Source organism: Hibiscus syriacus, unplaced genomic scaffold (genome assembly GCF_006381635.1).
Source record: "Hibiscus syriacus cultivar Baekdansim isolate YM2019G1 unplaced genomic scaffold, ASM638163v2 tig00110944_pilon, whole genome shotgun sequence".
Taxonomy (NCBI): Eukaryota; Viridiplantae; Streptophyta; class Magnoliopsida; order Malvales; family Malvaceae; genus Hibiscus; species Hibiscus syriacus.
Window position 1 is genome coordinate 564794 of NW_024062925.1, and position 7707 is coordinate 572500.

The following is a 7707-nucleotide window of genomic DNA, read 5'->3' on the forward strand; positions in this document are numbered from 1 at the left end:
TTCTCAATCTTCGTCATTCCACATAATCCGGAGTGAGCATATCTCTAGCAGCCACAACACCTATCCAGGATACTTTCTTCCATGACTCAGCTATCTCTTTGATCTTCTTCTTATAACTATCACCGTGATACACAAACTCTGATGTAGATAATCCGTATGTTGTTGGGAAAAACTGACGTGCCCCATACTATCTAAGTGTCAATAACGAAGCATACCCAACTGCACCCCAAAGTCCAAGTAAGGACATAGTGTCAAAATCCCCAAATCAGAAAATAACGTTACTGAGGAACAACCAGGGGGCTCTCCAAGTAATATCCCGGTCGTGAAGATGTGTGAAGACATTCATCCATTTTTACTTCGAAGCGCCTTCAAGCCATTTCATAGTGATGAACTCTCTCAAAGGTGAATACGTAGTGCTAAATCGGCGGTAGGCAACCCTATTAGGTTTCCAAAAGTGGCTGTGAATCCAGAATTGAAGGAGCTGAACACATCCAATGAATCTACCTCCGCCAGCTCTTCGGCAATGGTTGAGAGACCGAAAGGTCTTGGCTAAGATGGTTGGTGCTTGGTTGACTCGTTTCGGAAGTTGCTCAATCAGTTCCACCGCGACTGCGTCAATGCATCCCAAAATCTTCGAAAAGATGATCAAGCCACACAGACCTAGTGCAAAAAAGGTCTATAGTCTTCCATTCATCAGGGTGATCATTCATTAGTTTCCTTATGTGGATCCACTCAATTCCTTACCCGTTACCTTTGTTTCGGAGTTGGTCAGTCACCCACTTTTCATCAACCCCTGCAATCTTGGCCAGTCTGTTCTTGAAAGGCTGACTCTTGATGTGTTTGATGTAGGCTCACTCCAGTTTAATGCTTTCACAGTGCAATAGTGTAGTATACTCCTCGATGGTAGGTACCATGTCCTCTTGGTTAAAAGTGAAGCATATGTATCTCGGGTTCCAGAATTGAACCAAGGCTCTGATTAAGGGTTCACCAGTCTTAACATGAAGCAAAAGTGCAATGTCACCATACCGCTGACTGAACTTCTATTTTCGATCATTCTTCCAACTGTCCCAGATGTCTCAAAGTTCTTGCACATTGTTCTATTTTAGGTTGATAGAGGCATAGCTAACAAGCTCTGACACATAACTTCCTTGAAGACTGTCTCCTTTTTCTTTCTGAGTCTTCTCGGACCATAGTCTTACCTCGGGGTTTTTAATCTCCTGTATTACAACACATTTTTCCATTAATGCAGTTTATTTATGGTTAACGAACACATTTTTTTGGTGGATCAACACCTCTTTTGAATGATGCAGATGATGGAAATAAAATAAAAGAGAGGAAAAAAAATGAAAAGAGTTAGTAAGGTAAAGATAATAATCAAAGCAATCATGAAAATAAAAGTTCTACCCCACATGATATCTACCCCACATGCTAATTATTTCTACCCGGATATGATCTCTATCCCGCAAGTTGATTTCGAACAAGTCCTAACCGCATAAATTTCTAGTTCACATGTTTTGAACAGAAAGTAAAGAAGAAAAATAATTTAGGCATTCTAGGGTTTAAAACGAGGTTTTGGGGTGGGCCCTAACTCCTTATAGTCTCCGGGTTTAGGTTCTAAAAAAAGGTACTCTAGTTCTCCTTGCCGGTGCCCCCTTGCGCTTACCAGACCCTTAGTCCTAAACCCATCACAGGCTTGTGTGGACTAAGTTAAACTCGAGAGGAAACATTCCCTTATGCCCATACGGAGAATAAATTCACACGAAGGCATAAGGTATATGAATCTCGAAGGTTACTTGCTAGGCCCATACGATGAATAAATTCACACGAAGGCGTCGCTTTCACCCCCACTTAAAATGGGTTCAGAGCTCGGGTATAGAGCCTTTGGATGAAAAATCCTTAAGGGCTGAAATCATTAAAAAACGGTCAGTACAACTATTTACTCGAAAAATATAATCAAAAGTAAGTAATAAGGATCGAAATGTTACCTTAAAATTTAAACTTACCCTTTTCATTAAAAAGACAACTGGAAATTACCTTAGCCTGACTCACTTACCTGTGTCCCCAGCAGAGTCGCCAAGCTGTCGTAACCGTCTTTCGGTTGTGCTCCGAAATTGGGCTTCGACGTGAAAAATGGATTGAGAGTCGCCACCGATCATTTACTTTACGAAAAGTGGGTTGATTGGATACCTTATTTCTTACCTGATCTGCGTCTTACCAGTGATATGTCGGATCCGGGAGTCGGTTACGGTCAAGGAAGGATTAGCACCCTTGAACCGCCCTTTCGGTACTATGTAATTTCCAGTTGTCTTTAATTAAGAAAGTTGAAAGTTTAAATTGAAAGGTAAAATAACGATCCAAAACTTACATTTGATTGATTGAAAATGTACCCTTAAGAAAGTAAAAAAGCCATGTTAGATAAAATGGTAAGAAATTAATTAATTAAATTAAAATGAAAAGAAAACAAATTAAGTAAAATGATAAAATGAAGAAAGCAAAGATAAAATAATAAGTAAAAAAACAAATAATAAAATATATAAAAAAGAAAAAGAAAAAGAAATAAATAAAACAAAATAATAATAACAAAGTACGAATAATATATATATATAAAATAAAAAAATAAATATATATAAATTAATAAATTAAATGAAGAAAAGAACATATACACATATAATGGTAAAAAAAATAAAGATAATACAATATATATATATATATATATATATATATATATAGTAACAATACTAATAATGATAATAAGTAGTTAAAAAAACAATCACACCGAAAAGGGAAGAAAAGAAAGTAAGGTTTGGTGAAGTATAATTGACAGGAAGAAAAAAATTATGAGGGGTGGGGACAAAGTAGGTAGATATAATTAACTTGTGTAGAATATATATATATAATAATAGTAAAATGTATATATAACAACAATAATATCAATAAAAAAAGAAAATAAAAATAATATAATGATAATAAAAAAATATAGAAAAATAATAGAAAAATATATGTATAATATTATAAAATATAACACTTAAAATAAAAAAAACCAAATATATAATAATAGGTATAAAAAACTAAAATATTAAAAAATAACATACGCATATATATATATATAACAAAATAAATATAAAAATAATACAAGTAATAATACAAGAATAATAAAAAGAAAGAGAAATTAAAAAATATAATAATAATAAAATATAAAAAATATATATATAATATAAATAAGTAGAATAAAAGGAAATATAATAGTAAAAATAATAATAAATATAATAGTAATAATAAAAATGCAAAGAAAATAAATATATATATATGGGTAATAACGTATAAATAGAGAAAAATTAAAAAAGTGATAAATTAAAAATAAAATTAGCAAGTATGTATATATATATATAAACTAATTAAGGGATTAAAATGAAAGGAATGTAAATTAAGTGGGTAAATGTAAAAGAACATTGAAGATTAAAACCAGCAAAAATAAAAAAAAAGTTTTCATTTTTTGATAGATTTTCGTACTCTCATTCCAAAAATCTAATTTGTTTTGGGAAATAGCCTCTAGGGAGCGTAGATCTGAAATCAAAGTTCGAAAAAACTCCCTCTGGGTCATCGGCTAAAACATTTGTCTTTGGGGTTCTCCAAAAAAAACACGATTAACAACGCATGCAAGTGAAGAGTAAAGAGAAACAAACGAAAGATAAAAAAAGCTTTCACCTTTATTACTTCGAATCGTTTACAATAGCTTTGCCTTTGTATTTTATGTGTTTTCCTCTGTATTTTGTCTGTAAATCCTGTGTTACAATAGTGAGTTACAATGGCTATTTATAGTTCTTGTGGATCCTATCTTTAGGAGTTTAAATCATAGTAGAACTCTATCCTATTTTTAGGAGTTTGAATCTTAGCAAAATTCTATCCTATTTTTAGGAGTTTGAATCCTAGTAGGACGAAAAGGTGTGTTGACACCCAGGAAGTATGAAAGTTGCCCGAGATCCTTTAGTGAGAATCTATCACTTAGGAATCGAACCACTTCATCTATCTCAATGCTCGAATATCTATGATGATTATGTCAATAACATACACTAGCAAATAAATGTAGTTCCCACCTTTCTTCTTGATAAACAATGATACATCTGCTCGTGATTCTTTAAAACCAATTCTTAACAAGATGTCTCGTAGCTTGGTATGACAGCTTCTGGGTACTTGTCTTAGCCTATAAACTTCATTTTTCAACCGACAGACCAGCTTGCTTCCATCAGGAGCAACCTGTTCAAAACCTGGTAGTTGTTGCATAAAGACCACCTCCTGGAGCTCAGCATTCAAGAATGCATTGTTTACCTCTACTTTTTGAAGAACCCAATTATTGGTTACTGCTACTGAGAGGATAACATTCAAGGTAGTGAATTTAACCACGGGGCTAAAAGTGTTTCTAAAATCGTAGCCATGAATTTATGAAAACACTTTAACAACCAAACATGCCTTGTATCGATGAATTGAGCCATCAGGGTTTTTCTTGAGCTGAACAACCATTTATAGCCTACCTTCATTCATTTTAGTAACCTAGCTAGTTCTCAAGTCTCATTGTGTTGCAACACATTATACTCTTCATAAACTGTTGCTTTCCATTATAAAATTTTAAATTCTTCTTGTACGGTGCATTAAACATAGTCAACAACAGATCCTATATAAGCTTTGGGTTTAAACACCCCGCATTTGCTCTGAGTTAGCATATGATGTGTTGCCACGAGTTACTTTGGTTTCAGCATTATCACCGCTGACCATATTATCAGCATATTGACCTTCAGCATAATCATTTATGTCCATATTATCAGTATGTTATTCTAGGCTCATATCATGCTCTACACTTCCACTGTTGTCATATACATCAGTTGTATGAACTCATTAACAATAGCAGGAACAACATTTTCTTCCACACCATGAGCATCACCTGATATTTTCAAGCTATCTGATGAACTACTGCTTACATTTATAGACAATCTATGAGTTTCAGGTTGTTGAGCCCTGAACTTAGTAACATCAATGATTAATTCAAGCGACCGAGACTATCTTTTATTTGAATCTACAATAGAACTTCTGCTAGGATTACATGCAAAAGGAAACACATCCTCATTAATACCACATGCCTTGAAATGTAGACACGACCATCACTTGCTAAGCACTGAAACCCTTTGTGCTGCATGTTGTAACCTTAAAACGTACGCACTGAGATTGAAACTCAAGCTTGTGATGCAAAATCTACCTTAGGTATGGAAAACATCTACAATCAAACACTCTCAATTCACTGTAATCTGGAATTTTGCCATACAAAACCTCAAATGGAGATTTATCATGCAAAACTCTTGATGGTAATCTGTTAACCAGGTGCACAGTGGTCTGAATAGCATAGGACCATAATTTAATAGGCATGGAAGCCTGAGAAAGTAGAACTAAAGCCATTTTAACAAGATGCCTATGTTTTCGCTCAACTACACCATTTTGTTCAGATGTATGAGGACAAGTAAGACGATGAAGAACACCAGCCTTGCTTAATTCATATGTCAATAGTTGAAACTCTCCTCCCCAATCAGTTTGAAGAGCTTTAATTACTCACCAAATTTTATAACAACTAATTTCTAAAACAACCTAAATGTTGTTACAGCTTCAGCCTTAGTTTAACATGTACAACCATGTAAACTTGTGGAAGCATCAACAAATGACACATAAAATCGAAAACCATCTGAGGAAACGTGTGGAGGTCCCCAAAGATCCGAATAGACAAGATGAAATTGTTCAGTGTAAACATTATCAGATCGAGAAAAATGTAATTTGTGGCTTTTACCTAAATGACAAGCTACACAACTTTTATTAACATCTTGAAGAGTTTTTACATCAATTTGTTTACAAACTTGAGTATCATTACCAGGATGACCCATTTTTTCTTTAAGTATTGCTAGCTTTGAAGGAGTATAAGCCATCACATTCTACACCTCGCAACAACACAACCTTTGTGTCTTTATCTTTAACACAGCAGGTTTTAGCATGGAACTCAAGAAACACATGGTTATCCCTAGCAAGCTTATAAACAGAAAATATATTCTTAGTAATGGAGGGAACATGAAGAATGTCACTTAAAGACAAGTACACGATGAAGCTTGTAATTTAGCCTTGCCAACCCTATGAACAGACAAAGAATCACCATTTCCAACCATTAACTTACCAGAATTGTTATAATTTGTGTGATGAGTAATCGAGACTGCATTGTAAGTAATATGGTGTGTTGCACCAGAGTCAATTACCTACTAATCTTGACCAATAGAATTATAATGTGCCTGATTTTGCCCAACACTTATATTATCATCATGATATGTACTACCGTGATTACAGTAACCACATGCACTGCCATTAGCTTCATTGGCAGCATAGTAGACTTTAGAACTTTTGGAACTGGAGGTATGATCATCAAGTGTAATACCAGTGAAATCCTCATCAAACCTATGCTAGCACTGACTGACAAGATGTCCATTCTTACAATATAGTTGGCACTGAACTTTGGGTCAACCTCTACCACGAGACCTCTCGCGTGAGTAGGATGAATTAATAGACCTATACTGTTTCTTTTCTCGATTCTTGTTAGAATTAGATTCTACATTTCCTTGTATAAGATTAGCACTATTAGGTAAAGACTCAGGTTGATAATTGAATCCCTCAAGCCGTGTTTCAGCATCAATGAGCATGGTGCAGAAGCTATCGAGTGACAGCGAGTCACATATAGCAGATATGACTGCAATGAAAGGCTGATACTCCATTGTAAGACCTTTAAGGATGCTTGCAACATGTTCAGACACTGAAACTGAACTTCCACAAGAAGTTAATGCATCAGTAACCTCTTTCACCTAAGTGAGATAGACTCATGCTATCTATTCCTTTCTTGAGGGACTGCAGCTTGTATGACTCATTACAGCAGTGGTAGATCGATTTGCAAAGAATTGCAAAACTTTATTTCATACCTGAGCTGAAGTTTCAGCACCAACAAACTATGGGAGTAAGTGAGGACTGACTATTGATAGCAACCAAGAAGTTAGCGTGCTATCTTGGGCCAGAAACTCCTCATACTCTTCATTGATGACTACAACTCCTTCTTCACCAACCACTATTTATGGAGGATGTAGCATCGTTCCTGTCAATATCCGCTCAAGATGATGACTCCTCACAGTGAGTAATACTTGTTGTTTCTAAAGTAGGAAGTTTGATTAATCAAGAATCACATATACCCTTTTATTGGTAAAAACTTTGGTGTTTCACGACGAAAACTCCATTGAAGTGGATGTAGAATAGGCACTTTGATCTATAACAGAACGAACAATGAAAACAAGCCCTAGGATACAACAACAAATGATACATGTTAAGATACTTGAAGTAACTACACTAAGAAACAAGAAAAAAAACAGAAGCTTTCTTCTCATTCTTTAACTCTTCCTTTTACAAGCTTTATATAACATACATACATGCATGTAGTTACAAATTGCTAACAACCTTAACCACCTAACATCCTAACTGCAGCAACTCCACGTGCAATGATCAGCTATGAGCAACTTCATGAGCAGTTACTACATGTAGCTGTTCGACTTATTCCAACATTGCGATCAGCCGATAACTTTCATTTACTCGACATTATTTCGTAACAAACTGCTGTTAGAGCATCTGAGTTGCTTGGCTCGA